The sequence below is a fragment of the Hemicordylus capensis genome, chromosome 5, assembly GCF_027244095.1.
Source record: "Hemicordylus capensis ecotype Gifberg chromosome 5, rHemCap1.1.pri, whole genome shotgun sequence".
NCBI classification, from domain to species: domain Eukaryota; kingdom Metazoa; phylum Chordata; class Lepidosauria; order Squamata; family Cordylidae; genus Hemicordylus; species Hemicordylus capensis.
In genome coordinates this window covers 168,614,292-168,632,411 of record NC_069661.1, presented here as the reverse complement: position 1 = coordinate 168,632,411, position 18,120 = coordinate 168,614,292, and the positions used below count along the sequence as shown (strand labels likewise).

At 44.2% G+C, this 18,120-nt stretch overlaps 1 long non-coding RNA gene across 1 annotated transcript in view; it reads left to right on the top strand.

The window, feature by feature from the left end:
• Positions 1–17,464, top strand: part of LOC128328237 (uncharacterized) — a 32,238-nt gene extending 14,774 nt beyond the window's left edge. The window contains exon 2 of the long non-coding RNA XR_008309092.1: positions 14,020–17,464. This is a non-coding gene — a long non-coding RNA (uncharacterized LOC128328237). The remainder of the gene's footprint in view (positions 1–14,019) is intronic.
• The last annotated feature ends 656 nt before the right edge of the window (positions 17,465–18,120 follow it).

Here is an 18,120-nt window from a genome sequence, read left to right as displayed (position 1 = left end):
GTGTTTGGATGCTTTGGCATGCTTGCCATACATCTATGGCATGCTTCGCTTTAAACCATCTCCTCAGCTTGCATCACAGTACTATGTATAGAGCACTCAGTTCTATCTTTATAGGATCAAAGGAAAGTTCACTGTGCTTTACAGACAAAGATAGATTTAAAGGGGTTACCCGCGTAATTCCTGGTTATGCTGCTTTGACAAGTCTCTTTGAACTGATCTCAATACTGCCCTGCAGAACGTGTCCTAAATGTACCGAAGGCTTCATTGAATCAGGAAAATGTGACCTGTCCATTTGGTGTTCTGTCACCTGGAAGCAACTTGGTTTGGACTACAAAGCTTAACCAAGATCACTACATGACTCTAACATCATTCGGTGCCTATATTAATTTCAGAACCATGTTGGGGCATAGTTTCCTATTGCATCAACGCAATCATGCATAAAACCCACATAGGGAGCCTAGCACCATGGAAAAGGACAGACTAGCTTTTCAAAAGCAGGGAGTTTTTGCTATGAATGTGCATGAGATATAAATGTGAATCCCAAATAAATACACTACACTAAAGTTAGGACCTCTTCTGTGTTTGGTGCCAAAATTATGAGGTTCTTCCCATCTAAGCCATATGTGCCTGGATGGAACCTACTTTCATATCCTTTAGGCATCAGGTGAAATTGAATCCATTGCCTCAAGCCTTTAATAATCTTGTATTACATTCCCCCCTCCCCCTTTTCAACTGACATTTGCTCTTTTGGTTGGTTTAAAAAAAAAAAAAACACCCAGTCATTTGTTTATCTGCTTTTTAATTTGTTGTTTTTATTATTATGAAGGACAATCCTGTGACTCAGAAGTAAGTCCCATTGCCTTCTAGTGAAAGACACTAGAATAGACACCCGCCCACCCCCGCCCACGCTCAATATGTTTGGGCTTCATGCATTGTTAAAAAGAAACCAACACAAGCATGTTACATACAGCAAAACTACACTGCATGCAGTCTGATCCTATTCATGTTTACTTGGAAGCAAGCCCACTGATTTCAATAGAGCTTATTCCCAAGTAAATAAATGGAGGATTGCAGGCTAAATTTCTTTACAGATACGTGATCAATCTCGGTGTTACAAGGCCAGCTGTAACCAGTTAGAACATATGAATTGACCTAAACACTTTCATACCCTATGTCCATCTTATGCAGTCTACCTTATATAAATTTCCATGCCTTGGCTTGGTTGCCATATTATATGTCTTCTCCACTGTACTTCTATATTTCTTTATTGTGTACTATTCATTTATTACACTTCAGTAATTATTGAAGCCATGTAAGTAATGAATAAAGATCAGACTCATAGGATCCTGTCTCCCATTGATGGAGCCAGGTTTCTCCTTTCTAGGGGAAATGAGGCATAGTGTCCATGGAGCAGGGGCATAGTGGCCATCCAGGGACAATTGTCCCCCGGCCGCCAGGGTCTGGGGAAGCTGCCAAGGCTCACCCTCAGCCAGGGCACCATCAGTCAGGGTGTCCCCTCCCATGCCCAGCTGGTGAATGAAATGTTTGCTGGCTGGGAGCAATATTTTTGGGTGACACAGGGCACTTCCAGACGCAGCACAAATAGTCAAATTTGCCACCTCCCACTGTGATTTTGACGTGGTGCTGCTAGGCAAGCTTCCTGCAGCATGGACACATCTGCTGGGCACCTTCATGATGCCTTGCTCAGGATGTCAGCCCCTGCTTGGAGGTATACTTTCATGCTTAAGACTGATGTCCAAGAGTAATTTTTTTTTTACAGGGAAATCTAACCACAAGATACAAGATAATCTAACTCCAAGTACTCTTTTTTGGTGATTATTGTGATTATTCAATCACAATAATCACAAAATTATTTAATTTGTGGCTTTTAAATATTTTAAATTTTGTACACCACCTAGAGATATACATATCAGGTGGTATAAATATCTAACAAATAAATAAATAAATAAATAATGATTGTTGTGGTTCTGATTATCCTTATAAGGGGATAAATGGACAAGATGCCAAGAGGGCATGAAGTCCTTGTATTGAAAATTAATCTTTTTTGACAGCTTATCTCTATGTTAGGGTGGGTAGAGGTTACAAAAAGTCATATATAGAAACTACTGGAGCAGAGAAAGAGGGGCAAATAATTCTAAAGTGGAAAACAAAAAATGTTGTGGAATAGAGACAATTATACTGAGCAAAAAGAACAGATGGTGCATTCATGTCTGTTATCTGATATGGAACCTCTGTTGTGTGTTGCTATTTTCTTTCTGCTTTACTGAAGCAGCAAACGATAGCAACTAGCAATTTACTGATTATAAGGCACATGTATAAACCAAGCTGTAGTAATACTGCTTTCTAGGAAAGAAGATCCCTTATAAAAAGCACCTAAGAAAAAAATTTAATAAATTAGTATCATTTTAAGCCTACACATTTTAAAATGTCATGTATACAGATGACTTTAATCCATATTACACTTGAGATTTTTCATTTTAATTTTTAGTAGTTTGATAAGTTTATATCAAAGACATAAGCAATTTTTGGATGCATTTAAAGAAAGCCTAATGGAAGACTTTTTCTATTTAATTCCAAATTGTGATAAGGTTTCTCCCTATTTTTATATTCTACTTTATTTGCAAAGTAAAATCTTCCCCCTGGAAATGTATTTAAACCTTCAATTTAAAAACAATGGCCAAATCCTGATTCTTCATAAACCTTTCCATATTTAAAAGTAAAGTAACCCTTCCAATGTAATCTTACAGCTGCAATAGTATTACTTGTATCTTTCACATACATATAGTAAATATTTTCATACATGTATTGGCCGCATTCGCATGTAACATGAAACTGGAGTTAAGGGGCCCCTGGTTTCAATGTCTGTTCATCCAAATGCAGCCAACTACAGTTTAGACAAAAAATGGATCCGCGGTTTCCCTCCCTGGACAGAGATTTGCATTTTTTGTTTGTAGTGAGGTCTTCCACCTGGACCTCTGGTTCTGGGGTGTCAGCATTACATCCAAATGCTGGCACCGTAGTCTGGTTGTTTTGCAACCGAAGTTGAGGGGGAAAGTTCCTCCCTCGTTCCAGCTACTATTGGTTGTCAGCACAGTCCTTCAGTAAAAAAGGAAGCCCTGGCAGCCAGTTCCCCCTCCTCTCTGCAGTCTCACTGACTGCAGAGAGGGAGCTCTCCATGACATCCAAATTTGGATGGATGAGCAGGGGGAAGGGGAATGGAACAGCAGGTCCATTAGACCCACAGTTTCATATATTGCATGTGAATGCAACCATTGTAAATCTCACACACACACTAATGAGCAAGTATACTGACAGATAATGTTGCTAATGAAGGAGGTAATGTGGGTGATTTTATATTCACTCCACTCAACTATATATAACAATGAGAGCTAAATGTAGGTTCAACGGTCAAAAGCTTCCCATGGAATATTTGTATCCGCTGCTTCCTTATATCCTCACCAAAGTGAATCAAGGCATGGTAAATAAAAGATGAACAGTATCATTCATAAGAGGAAAAAATGGCTTCTTAAAGTTGTGAAAGATTAAAAAAAAAAATCCACCTTCCAGTATTGCATATCTTAGGGCAGAAATGTTGAGCACACTAGGGGCTGCTGGACTCCATCCAACTCTTGTGTTCTTCAGTGCCCTCCAACCCCTTCCCACTCCATCTCCTGCATCTTATCTGGCAGGCATTCCTCCAAGTTGGAAATGAGGAACATCTGCCAGGAGATGAAGAGGGATCTGCTAGGACAGGGGTTCTCAGCCTTGGGTCCCCAGGAGTTGTTGGACTACAATAACAGCCAAAGGTCATTGGGAGTTGTAGTCCAACAACATCTGGAAAACCAAGATTAGGAGCCCCCGTGCTAGATCAGATAGCCTGATTCTTGCCAGTCAAGCTGCTGCAGATTGATTGATTGATTGATTGATTGATTGTTGAATTTCTATACCACCTTTCATTAAAAACAACCCCAAGGCTGTTTACAAAAGTTAAAAACATACAATAAAAATGACAATTAAAATATTAAACTAAAAATATAAAACAAATCTAATTTAAAAACTATAAAATACAAGCATAAAAACTATAAATGAGTAAAAACACATCGAAGCAGCAGTAGAAACAGTCATATAAAAGCCTGGGTAAAAAGCCAAGATTTAAGAAGCTTTCTAAAAACTGTGATGGAGTCTGAGGAGTGAATGGCCACTGGGAGAGCATTCCAAAGTCTGGAGGCAGCAACAGAGAAGGCCCTGTCCCGAGTGCATGACAAATGAGCCTCCTTCATTGTAGGCGCCCAGAGCAGAGCCCCCTCAGATGACCTTGTCAAGCGGGCAGCAACCCTTGGGAGCAGGCGGTCCCTCAGATACCCTGGGCCCAAACCATTAAGGGCTTTAATGGTCAAAACCAGCACCTTGAATTGGACGCGGAAACGAACTGGCAGCCAGTGCAGCTCTTTCAGGATGGGTGTGATGTGCTCCCACTGGGCAGCTCTGGACAAAACCCTAGCTGCCGCGTTTTGCACTCGCTGCAGTTTCCGGATATTCTTCAAGGGCAGCCCCACGTACAGCGTGTTACAGTAATCCAGCCATGACGTGACTAAGGCATGGGTAACCGTGGCCAGATCTGCCTTGTTGAGAAAGGGACACAGCTGGCACACTAGTCAAAGCCATGCAAGGGCACCCCTGGCCACCCCCCTCCACCTGAGCTTCCAAAAGCAGAGCCGGGTCTAGTAGTACCCCCAAGCTGCATACTTGCTCCTTCAAGGGGAGTGCAACCCCATCCAGAACCGGTAAAATCTCCTCATCCCGACTGGCTCTCCTCCTGACCAACAGTACCTCCGTGTTGTCCAGATTCAATTTCAGTTTATTAGCCCACATCCAACCCATCACGGCCTCCAGCCCCCAATTCAGGACATCCACCGCCTCCCTAGGATCAGATGACAAGAAGAGATAGAGCTGAGTGTCATCCACATATTGCTGACAACTCGGTCCAAGTCCCTGGATGACCTCTCCCAGCAGTTTCATGTAGATGTTAAACAGCATAGGGAACAAGACCGAACCCTGCAGGACCCCACAGGCCAGTGGCCACGGAGCCGAGCTGTAGTCCCCCAGCACCACCTTCTGGACCCTCCCCCCAAGAAGGGACCGGAACCACTGCAATGCAGTAACTCCGATTCCCATACTCGAGAGGCGGCCCAGAAGGATACCATGGTTGATGGTATCGAAAGCCGCCGAGAGGTCCAGCAGAACCAACAGGGACGCACTCTCCCTGTCTAGTTCCCAGCGTAGGTCACCCACTAGAGCGACCAAGGCAGTCTCAGTCCCATACCCGGGGCAGAAGCCAGATTGAAAAGGGTCCAGATAATCCGTATCATCCAAGACCCTCTGCAGCTGGGACGCCACCACATGCTCTTTCACCTTGCCCAAAAAGGGCAGGTTAGAGACCGGTCTATAGTTGTCCGGGTTGGCGGGATCAAGGGAGGGCTTTTTTAGTAGTGGTCTTACCACTGTCTCCTTGAGGCATGGTGGCATCCTGCCCTCCCTTAATGAGGCATTAATAGTCACCTCCAACCATCTACCTGTACCCTCCCTGGCAGCTTTTATTAGCCATAAAGGGCAAGGGTCAAGAGCACACGATGTCGCCCGCACACTGCCCAGGATCTTGTCCACATCCTCAGGCTGCACCAACTGAAAAGAATCCAACACAATGGAACCAGATGGTACCAGAGGCACATCTGCCGGAACTGCCAAAACTCTGGAGTCCAAATCGGCACGGATGCGAGCGACTTTATCTGCAATGTGGCAAGCAAACTGATCACAGTGAGCTGTGGATGATTCCTCCCCCATTACCTGGGGGGATGTGTGGAGCAGTGTTTTTACCACATGAAACAGCTCTGTTTGTCTGCACTGAGCAGATGCAATGGAGGCGGAGAAAAAACGTTTCTTCGCCACCCCCACTGCCATGGCATAGTCCCTAAAATGGGCTCTAGCCCGTGTTCGGTCAGATTTGTCACGACTCTTCCTCCAGCGTTGTTCCAGCCGTTGTCTGAGTTGTTTCATCACCCTAAGCTCCGAGGAAAACCAAGGAGCAGATCGGGCTCCACCAAGCTGGAGAGGGTGTTTAGGAGCAACCGTGTCAACAGCCCGGGCTGTCTCTCCATTCCAGAGATCGACCAGGGCCTCACGAGGGTCACCAGCTCTGGACACTGGAAACTCCCCGAGGGCCGTCTGGAATCCAAGCAGATCCATAAGCCTCTGGGGGCAGACCATCCTAATTGGCCCACCACCCCTGCGGAGGACAGACAGAGCAGTCAAACTAAACCCCACCAGATGATGATCTGTCCATGACAAGGGAGTGGTCTCAAATTCCCCCACCTCCAGATCATTTATTTCCCAGTCGGCAAAAACCAGATCCAGAGTATGTCCCGCCACGTGGGTAGGGCCCGATACCAACTGAGACAGGCCCATGGTTGCCATGGAGGCCATGAAATCCTGAGCCGCACCCACTGGGGGGCCTCAGCATGGACAATGAAATCCCCCAAAACAATAAGCCTGGGGGAACCCAAGGCCACCTCCAAGAACCACCGTCAGCTCAGGTAGGGAGACTGAAGTGCAGTGGGGTGGTCGGTACACCAGCAGAATCCCCAGCCTATCTCGGAGGCCCACCCTCAAGGACCAGGACTCAAAATTCTGAGATTGCCTGACCGGGCATCTGGAAATGGGGAGGATCTCTCGATAGATGACCGCAACACCCCCTCCCCGACCCTCGAGGCGGGGCTGTTGCGTGATCTGGAAACCTGGAGGACAGAGCTGAGAGAGACCAACCCCGCCCAGCTCATCCAACCAGGTCTCTGTCACACATACCAGGTCAGCATGCTCATCCACAATCAAATCGTGGATGAGATTTGCCACCATCACCAAAGTTGCCAGACATACAAGCATTCTCAGACATATACAAAACATGTATAATGTATGATGAGAATTCAGGCTTGCCTGGAGCAACACTAGCTGTTCTCAATTGTTTGCAGGAGGGCACAATGGTACAACATACTAGAATGGTTGCTGAGTCTCAAGCAAAGCCTCAGTGGAAGAGAGTCCTGCATGGCTGGAGAGGGTGCAAAGTTTTTTTTTAAATTCTAGTGCTGTTGTTGCACCAGCCTGGAGGCAATAATGTGAAAAGGTGTGTTCTGATCACATATGCCCTCCACCGGCAAGCAGCAGCCAGCAGCAACACCTAGAGCAGATTGTGAGGGAGAGGACTTCCTATTTCATTTCTCTAGGTTGGAGTTTTCTTCCCTCCCCATACTTGAATGTTTTAAGCAAAACCCAAACATTTTGAGGCTCTGTTATGAGATTCCAAATGGATAATCTAGGAACATTGATCACCATTGGGGGCCTCCAGACCCTGAGCAGCTCAACTGGACTCCCAAAAACTAGCACCCTGGGCTGGGCTGAAGAAGAAGCTGACCATCCGTGTCTCAGGGTCTTATATCAGATTATCTAGATCAAGATTTTTGTGTGCATAGGAGCTTTCCAGCCCTCTCTTTTCGGGGGGGGGGAACACCTGCAGGCCCCCTCCCAAAACCTGGCCTTGAAAGTCAGAGGATTTTTCAGACCAGCATTCCATGAGGTACAAAGAGATGCTACTTGAAGGGTAAATCAGTGGGCTTTGTGGGCATGCATTGGCTTTGGATCCTGGCCTGATAGCTGCTGAATGTCTATGACAGTAACTGACTAGCTGTAAGAGGCATGTGGACAGAGGTGATCCAGTTGACAGGGGCTATTCACATGGGCAGCCAAGCCCAGGCTTGGGCCACCCAGCATGTGCTTGGCTGCCCATGTGCACCGCTGGGATCGAGCCTGATCCTGGTGCTGCCTCAGCCCCAAGCCGGGAATTTAAACCAGGCTTTAACCTGGGTTTAAGGGCATGAGCATGCCCTTAACCCCAGGTTCAGGGTCATGTGTGTGCGTGGGCTTCAGGCAGCAAGAGTGCCTGGCTGAGGGAGGATGCCTCCATGCACCACACTCCTGGTGTGCTGCATCGAGGAGCCTGCCTCCCGGCCAGCCCTCTGTCCCGCCAGCACAAATGGTCATGTGCATGACTTTATCGTATACTTGGACTTTCAAAAAGCTTTTTACAAGTCCCTCCTTAAAGGCTCTTGAGTAAATTTAGGAGTCCAGGGATTCAAGTGCAGGTTCATTCATGGCCTGGAAACTGGTTGAAGGACATGAAACAGAGGATAGAAATTAATGGACAGTTTTCACAATAGAGAGATATAAGAAGTGGGGTCACCCAGGAATCTGTAATGGGGCCAATGATTTTTTATTTATTCATACAAAGTCTAGAAGTTGGGGGCAAGCAGTGAGGTGGGCAAATCTTCACATGAAATCCAAAGCTGTTTGTGAGGAGCTCCAAACTGGGTGAATGGGCAACAAAATGGCAAATGAGTTTCAGTGTGAGTATAAAGGGATGCACCTTAGGACAAAAAAACCCAACTTCACATATACAGTGATGGGGTCTGAAGTTACACCACCAGTAACAATTTGCTCCAATAAAGGCCAGTGGTATACTGAGGCCTTAAATCCTCTTCTGTCAAGATTAGCCTCTTGGACTCTGCCTGCGGCTTAAGAGAGTGTAGACCTTAAAAGTGCAGCCCTCTGCTAGGATTAAAATATGGGTTTTAGAACAAGCAGAGTATTAGAACATGTCAGAATATTAGTTATTGTCAGAGAGGAGCAGTTAATATATAGTGTTTCTTTGATGAATTGGTGCTAATTTTTGTTTGTCTCCTTCTTCCTCTACCCTGGTTTATACTTTATAGCATGTTGACTACAGTACAAAATAGAGTTAAGTGTGTTTAAGACTACTGAAATAAATGTTTTGAATTACATCTCAAAACTAATAAATTAGCTGTATTCAGAAAAAATTGCAAACTGTTGACAAGGGAGGAAGGAAGGAAGGAAGGAAGGAAGGAAGGAAGGAAAGATCCAATGTGCAAACATATCTGTATAGGTAGTTTTGTATTTTGTTAGCATAAGGCCATTTTAGTGCCATCATGATAATCTAATTTTCTTCTTCCCCTTTATGTTCCAGATAGCTCAAAACAGTATCCCGCTGTTCCCTGCTGTAAACTAAATATTGTGCTTTCAAGAGAAGGCATTCTTCAGTCAAGTTCAACTTAGAAACTCACAAGGGAGCTATCTCTGTTGTCCAATACATTTATGAGCCAGGATCAGTAAATAAAGAAAGCAAACTACATCTGTCCTGTAACTTTGGAGGTCACTGAACAGTTCCAGCAGCGATAAGTCACCAATCTAATGGAATTTTGTGTTTTCTTCGTTCAGAGCTTTGAGTCATGTTATTAGCCAGCCTCATTTGCCAAAATGTTCAACATGAAGACATTCCCACAAAAAGTATTTCAATGTATGTTTTTCATTCGGATATCTTTGGCAGACATTTGTAATGTCTATTATAAAGGTTGGGAGATATCACCCTTGTTTCACTGTGAAATATACTCTTGCTGTCCATTTATGTGATAGCAGTTAAGGAAGAATTGGTGGGGGGTGATGAGAGAATTGGTGGTTTATTACTCCTCTGAGAATGAGGGCCAGGTCAGACCAGGCATTCAGGACAATGGCATACTTGTTAAATATGCGCTTGTCCCATTTGAATATAAAGCAGAGATGGGGGCCTATCCAAAAGGAGCATATGGGGGAATGGAGCAAAAGTTGCCAGTCTCCTTCTCCTTACCCAGCCATGCTCTTCTGCTTTTAAATACATTCTCGCAGCCTAATCGGATAGGCAGAAAGTTGAGAATGGCAGCTAAAGCAGGGGAGGATCAATTTTGTTCCTCTCTGCCACACACACCTTTTGGTATGAAAACAGGCCACGCCCTGCTTTATAGGTAAGTGGCATAATATAAGCCCATGTTGCCCTGAGAGCAAATGAGGTACTGTGGACAGAGGGTCAGGTTTGGAAAAGAAAGACCTGGGTCCAGTCCCTTTTCAGCCAAGGAGCAGATTGGGTGACTGCAAGGAAGCACTCTGTCCCAGCCCAGCCTACCTAAAATTGCCAACTTTTGATTTCAAAGTACAGCTCTACCCTGCCCCCAAAACATGGATGGAACCAAAGCAAGCAGAACCGGCTGGTTAGAGTGGACAGCCTGGAGGAATCTGGACGCTATAAGGGGTAAAATCTGGAGGGCCAGAAATAAAGCAGGGGCATAATATCGTGCATCAGTAATGGAAGGACTTCTGAGCTATGGAGAAGGAAGAAATGTTGTAGAATCTGGAGTTCACTAGCTTTTAAGAGCCTGATACTGGTTATTTGACAGAATGCAACTTTGCCCACTGGATTACTGGCTGGTTAGCAACCCTAAATCTATCTCACAGGGCTGCTGTGAATATCAAATAGGTAACTCCATGTACATCATCCTTAACAGTGTGGGGAATGGAGTATGAATTGTAAAAAATAAATCAATGAATCAGGCAGAAGGTGGATCTTATGGACTGCTGCAAAAAGAACTATCCTGTTACACAGGATGGCTTCACACATCAGTGTTCCCTAAGTGAGGGCTGATATTTTATATTCACCTCACAGTACACATCTGCATAGAATCTGGTCATTTGAATGGGTTCAACTCATGTTCAGCTGCCCTGTCACTCACTCACACACTGTACAGCGAGCACCTGTCTAAGCAACAGGCATGCTTGCTGCTTCCTTGCCTCTTTAAACCCTGCTGGTGCAGTTTGCGAAGGCAGGGAGGCTCCAGGCCTACTAAGGAGTGTGTCGTGTCCTTGCAAGAGGTAGGAGATTGGATAGTTAGGAGATTGGTGAAACTGAGGGATTCAGGCACAACTATATTATATATAAGTATATAATATGCCTTCAGCACTAACAGTGTGTTTGGTGCTGTACAGATCTCAGAGTACTCTGTCCAGGTTACTTACAATCTACATTAAATGTACAGCATAGGAGGTGCCATAAGCGCACAGTGGAAAAGCAATGTCAGCTTTGTTATAGAAGTGTAAACTAATCTAGAGCCATATACAGTCCTCTTTCTCACTTTGGAAATAGCTTTTGTGACCTTCCTTAATTCTTCCATTTTCCCTTCCCTCATCTGGTCAGGTTAGTTGGCCTCTGTTTTGCAGGCAATACAAGGTTATACAAATATTTGAGAATCCAAAGGTTGTTTTAGAAAAGTTAAGAAGACCAGCCAACAACCATCTCATCCAGCTCGAATTTTTAGTTATATTAATACAGTGGAGATTTGTACTATATCCTGATTGGGAATTGTTGCCCCGCTCATGCCCAGATGAATACTTCCTTGAGTTCAAAGTAATGAGAAGATCCTTCTTAAAGCACGTTCAGACAATTCTGCACTTGGGTTTTAGCACAAAATCTCACACTCCTAATCAAGTCTTGCTGATAATCCTAGATGGACAGACTGCTTGGCATATAAAATATAACTATAGAAATCTGCATATTTGAGGGGTGGGAATCAATCTTCTCAATCTTCTGGGGTGAATTCCTAAGCCCTTATCCACTCTCCTGAAGCTCTCTCCCCATTGTGGCTTCACCATTCCTGTTATATGAAAGAAACACATAGGACCGGGTCTCACGATCAGTGAGACCCGGTTTGGGGCAGTGAGCGGAAAGAGCGGGCTAAGCCCGCTGTCCCCGCTCATGAGCAGGCAGGGAGCCCTGGGTGGCTGGATTGGCTGCCCACACGATGGCCGGCCCTGTGACAGAGCTGCCGGGGGTGGGGGGAGCGGGGGCCACGGGGGCATACTGGCGAGACCCCCGGAGCCGGGAGGCAGCTTTTCACCTCCTGGCCAGGGGGCTACTCACGATCCTAAAAAGCAGGTTTGCTGGAGCGCTTGCTCCACAAACCTGCTTTTTAGCAGGGGTTCTTGAGCGGGTTACCCGCTCAAGAACCACCGGGTTCAGCTGCGAGCCCGGTGGTTTTTACGGTCAACAAAAATCGGGCTAGCTAGCCCAATTTTTGTTGATCGTGAGAATCGCCCCATAGTGGTCATTCACACAATCAAGAAATGTGTTCTATCTGGGTTTGGGAGCTGTGTGTGCTCCCAGTTTTCAGTTGTTTGGAAGCAAAGTAAGAGGAAAACCTGGGTAGAAGTGATTGTGTGGAAGCAAAGAGGAAAACCTGGGTAGCTTTTCCTTCTACCTTGCTTCCACATAGTCACTTCTATCCAGGTTTTCTTCTTACCTTGCTTCCACACAACTGAAAACTGAGAGCATACACAGCTCCCAAACCCAGATAGAACACATTTTTTGATTGTGTGAATGACCCCATACTCTCAAATACTGGAAGATATGCCATAAGAATTAATGATGATTTGATAGAGCTCATCAGTCTACTTTGAAACTATAAATGCAACACTAACAAATTAAGTGTTTATGTGAGTGGGAAGTTGCCACAAAGTCCAACGCAGTCATATTTAAATTTGCAAATGGAATTTGGGTATGGGTTTTGGGGGTCAAAAAAGAAGAGGTTAATAAGCTTCTGGGGAAATCAGAATGCTGGACCAATGGACTTGATCCATGATACATCTTGGACAAGTCTGAATGACACTAAACTGGCTCCTTAAAAGTGTAGAGGAGAAGCACTGGCACACACATCTCCCTACCACCTAGCACACCATGACCTAGTAACATGGGGAGAGGTTTCTGAATTGCCCCTCAACATGGGGTTTTAATTCTACTTTGAGTATTAAAACCATGCATTGAGAGGTGGCTCAGACAAACCACCATCACCTTGCATGATTAATTGATGGTGAAATGGGTGAGGGGAGATCTGCATATCCATGCTTTCCCCCAATGCATTTAAGAGGTCAGTTAGTTTGGAGTGACATTCACTCCACGAAGATCCCTGCTGGTTCCAAGAAGTCCAGCATTCTGTTTTCCACAGTAGTGAGCCAGATGCTTCTTGAACCCCACAGCTAGGCATGAAGGCAACAGTTCTTCTCTACTGTTGCCCCTTCTTCAGTAGCTGCTATCTGGAGGTATGCTGCCTCTGAACGTGGAGATGCCATATAGCCATAACCCCAAAGTATAAAAGGCAAAGTGAATTTCAAGAAAGAGAGAGTTTCTGAATCTGTGGGTTGTAGATTCAAGATGCTGCCTATCACAGACCATGTCAATGGACAATGCAGCCTAGAACAGACTGCTGATCACCGGCATCTCTCCATGCTATATCAAGCAGAACCCAGCCCTGCTACTTGAGATCAATTTTACGGCAATGACAAGGACTAAACCTGGAACCTTCTATACACAAAGCATGCCATCTGCTACTGACTTATGCTCTATCTCCTTTTCTTTCCCATGATTGCCAATGAACTGGGCTGCTGCTGTTTGAGAATGCATTGGTGTACCCCCTATTCCCTACTCCCTTAATATTACACATGGCTACGCTAGCCTTTGTGTCTTCAGTGGACCAAAAAGCCAAAGAGAAGAGGGGCGCAAAGAAGAGCTAGCAGTGTCCAGGGCAGTTGGCTGCAGCACCATAAAATGGAGGAATCAGGAGAACCATAACTATTTATGCAAGATTATAAAAGATTATAATATATGCTTGCAAACTATCTTTAGTTGCCATTTAAGTGACAAAGTGCAGGCATTCCAAGCATAGCAGGTCCATTAATAATAACTGTAAATCTATAGCTTTTAGAATAATTCATCATAATGTTCCTTCGGCAGGCTGGTTTGTGTTAATCCTGTTTACTGTGGACGCCTTGCTATTTAAAGGTAGTCTGCTTCCAGTATATAAATCACTTGGAACTAAAAAATTAGCATCCATATTTATGTTAGATAAAACATAGATAAGATTACAGCATCTTAATGTTTGGGCTGCAATGTTCTTAGGGATTTTAATAATTATTTCCCTCTTATGGTTTTGCAGTTTGATAACAGAGTTGTTCTCATGTGTCAAGATCTCTCTCAATCTCTCTCTTTCTTTCTATTACTCTGGGCTCTATTTGTCACAGAAGAGAAGAGAAGAGAAGAGAAGAGAAGAGAAGAGAAGAGAAGAGAAGAGAAGAGAAGAGAAGAGAAGAGAAGGGTTCCTTGTGCTTTTACCTGTGGAGACTCATACACTGCCTGCATTGCATGAAGATGTCCCTACCCTTCAGAATAAATGTAAGCATGAGGGTGGAATGGAAGGGGCTTGGAGTGCCCAATGGAAACGCAGCAGCCTAAGCTAGGATCTTTGCCAGAATGCAGATATTTCACATAGATTCCCTTGCAGGAGTAGCTTATTGTCACAGTTATGGGCCCCAATCCAGAAAATGTTAGGGTCAAACTAGACATCCCCTTAATTGCATTTTAACAGAGATGCTTAAACCCATAATCTAATCTATCTATCTGTCTATACACACACACACACACACACACACACACACACTCACACTCCTGGGGCCCCATGATCCTGATTGGGACTGTGATGCATGGGGAGAGGAATGTTAATTCTTCCGCCCCCACACCTTGTGTCAGTTTCTCACCAGAAGTTGACCCCTGAAGCTGCTATTTACCCATGAAGCAAATGTTTCCGCTTGCAGCAAATATTGGAGATAGCCAGTTTCTCCTCTCTGGTACAGTTGTGCCATGATGACGTCAAGCTGTGCCAGATCAAGTGCGGTAGTTAATCCCTTTGGAAAACCCATAAAATGTCTCCTGTAGCACAGTGGTGCTGGTGGAGAAAAAAACCCAAACAGTAAGGGTTCAAGACCTCTGTGAGGCAGAGTGCCAATTGCTGCTCCTCTCGTGCACACCTCCCTCCCTCTCTTTCCTTTTTTAAAAAAGGGAAGGGAGCAGGAGGGTATATTTCTGCCTCACTGGCACATCAGTGAGATGTGGAATAAACTCTATAGAAAGGACAGGGAGGGGCGCCTTGGAGGTGGAGTAGCACTGTATGTTACAGAAGGGATAGAATCTAACAAGCTAGAAAACCTAGGAGGACCGGAGTCCTCCACAGAAACCCTGTGGGTGACAATACAAGGCCTGAAAGGAAATGTGCTACTGGGGACATGCTATCACCCTCCGGATCAAAACGCTGACAGTGACTGGGAGTTGAAGGAGGAAATCAGGGAGGAATCAAGGAGAGGCAGAGCAGTAATAATGGGTGACTTCAATTACCCACACACAGACTGGGTAAATTCAGTCAGGTAATGACAAAGAGGTCAAATTTCTAGATACGCTGAATGACTGTGCCCTAGAACAGTTGGTCTTGGAACCAACCAGAGAGAAGGTACCTTGGACTTAATCCTGAGTGGCACCCAGGACCTTGGGCGTGATGTCAGTGTCATCAACCCTTTAGGGAACAGTGACCATAGTGAGATCAAATTCAGCATACACGCAGGGAGATAATCACCAAGGAAATCTAACACAGAAATTCTTTGAATTTCAGAAGAGGAAACTTCTCCAAACTGAAGAGCATTACCCTTGCTAATTGAGCAAAGAGGCACCTTTTAAAGTGGTGATTCTCTAAGATTTAGCCGAGGGAGAGCAACTGGCCCTATCCAGCCCCAGCACAGCATCCCTCCCGTGGCTGTTGCTGGTGTCTGTCTTATGTTCCTTTTTAGATTGTGAGCCCTTTAGGGACAGGGAGCCATCTTATTTATGCACGTTTTATTTTTCGATGTAAACCTCTTTGAGAAGTTTGTTGAAGAGCGGTATATAAATATCAGTAGTAGTAGTAGTAGTAGTATGGTGAAAAGAAAGCTGAAAGGGACAATCAGGAGAGTTACTTCACTCCAGAATGTGTGAAGTTTACTCAAAACCACAATACCAGAAGCCCAGCTAGATTGTATACCCAAAAGGAGGAAAGGTACCACTAAGTCCAGGAGGATGCCAGCATGGATAACAGGTAAAGTCAAGGAAGCCATAAAAGGGAAGAAGACTTCCTTCTGAAATTGGAAGGCCTGCCCAAATGAAGAGAACAGAAAGGAACACAAACTCTGGCAAATGAAATGCAAGGTGACAATACGGGAGTCATTGGGTTAACTTTTTTAATGAATGCATGTAATGAATTCACACAAAACCCCCAACTGTGTGTACAGATATCTGCATGCATGTATAATGTAACATCTGGATAAGGCAATAATGTAACAGTGATACATATACCGTGTTTCCCCGAAAATAAGACAGTGCCTTATATTAATTTTAGCCCCCCAAAATGCACTAGGGCAATTAGCGGTACATCAGAAATTACTGCTAGGTCTTACTTTCGGGGTAGGTCTTACTTTCGGGGAAACAGGGTATTAGAAGTCATTTTACTGTATTGTAAACAAGGCCTTCACTCTCGGATAAAATGGGAATCAAGTGTCTTACTCCCTGACTGAGTTACCAAACTAATCAGCATCCTACATCTCTGTGGCATGGGCAAAATAATGTTTAAAAATTGCTGAACAGCAGAAGGGGGAGGTGGGGGTGGAATTACAATCCTGTAAATATCCAGAGGGCTGATGCCTTTTGAATAATTTGCCTGGCACATGCTGCATGAAAAGCACTGCTTGAACCATCGCTGCTATCGCTTCCCTAATCAGGAATCTGCTATTCATAGAGATGAATTTCCAATCAACATTACTCCAGATAAAGAATCTCCTGCACTACAGTGAAAGTCTCACTTTATATTCTGCTTCAGTGCCAAGCAGTGTCTGCAGCACTGAAACCGAGTCAACTATTAAATAAGTAAATCTCCCAATAGGCAACTAAATGAAAGCACTGTTTGGGTAAAGGTTTATTTCAACCATTTGTTAAGAAAGGATGCCGGAATATAGTCCTGAGGCACAATGTGCCCAGAGAAGTTCAATGCACACGGCCCATTGACATGAACGAGAGCTGGCAATTGTCCTATACTGTTTTATTCTTGTGCAAGCTCCCATTCGTTTTAACGGGGCTTGTACAGGAATTCTGAAAATGGACTGTGTCCTGAGTGATTTGGAACACTGACTACAAAGAACCACCTATTGTTATCATTCCAAGCTTCTGTTATCAAAAGTTTTGGAATGTTTTGTACATGCAGATACACATCCCACTGACAATCTGAGCTAACAGGCATTCCAGTTCTGTTGTGAGGTTTCAGAGCAGATGGTTACCATCCTTGGCTGCTGTGTGATAAATTAAAAAGTATCGGAAAGCTGTAATTGTCATGATTAATGTGGGATACCCTGTTGTGCCTGACCCTTTGATTTTTAAAGAAAAAATGTTATTTCAAAGATTCTACTCAAAAATCAAATATCGAAGTAATTACAAATCTTGCTACAGAGGCAACGTTTGAAACTGTGAATATATAGAGACTTTCTAAACCACCTATAATAAAGAATTGGCTGATTCAAGCAGGCAGAGTAGCAGAGGAAGATGTGTTTGGAAAGAACCTGGAAATAGGTACAACAAATGTATGCGTTTTCAATAAATGGTTTCTGTTTTAATAAATGGTTCTGTCTTAAGTTTTGAAACTTAAGGTAAGAGAATCAGCAACGAAGCATAAACAAGGACATTCTGATACTATAAGTGATGAGACAATGCTACTCAGACTGAAACTTTAAAAGTTATTTTCTTTTCTGTTGGATAAGAGAGTAGTTGTACGCTGCTGTGATTCTACAGATCTGAAGGATAGTGCTCTTGCTGCCTTTAGTCCATCCTTCTTTTTGTCCTGGCTTACTGTGGTCTGCATTCAGACAGGTTCTGCAGGTATCTGAAGCACTACAGCTGGAGTCCTAAACTAGTTTTTCTGTCCCACATTTCCAAGAAATGAGGAACACTTATTTGCTGAATTGAAAACAGGTACAGTTCAGTGTTACACTCAGAAATATTAAGCATAAGAATTGCTCTGTTCTTTTTGTATGAGTCGCTTTTCTGAGAGCATATGATGGGGTTTTGTATATTTTTGTCGTACATTCAAAAAGCTGTGTTCATGGTTTGTGGCCTCCACACATTTTATCTGCACAACAACTCTATAAAGTTGGACCAAGGGGTAATGCCTGGCTCAAGATCAGCTGGTGTACTTTATGGCTGGGCAGAGACTAAAGCCCAGGTCTCTCTGATCCTAACCTGGTATTCCATCCACAATATAACACAGGGGAACAGAC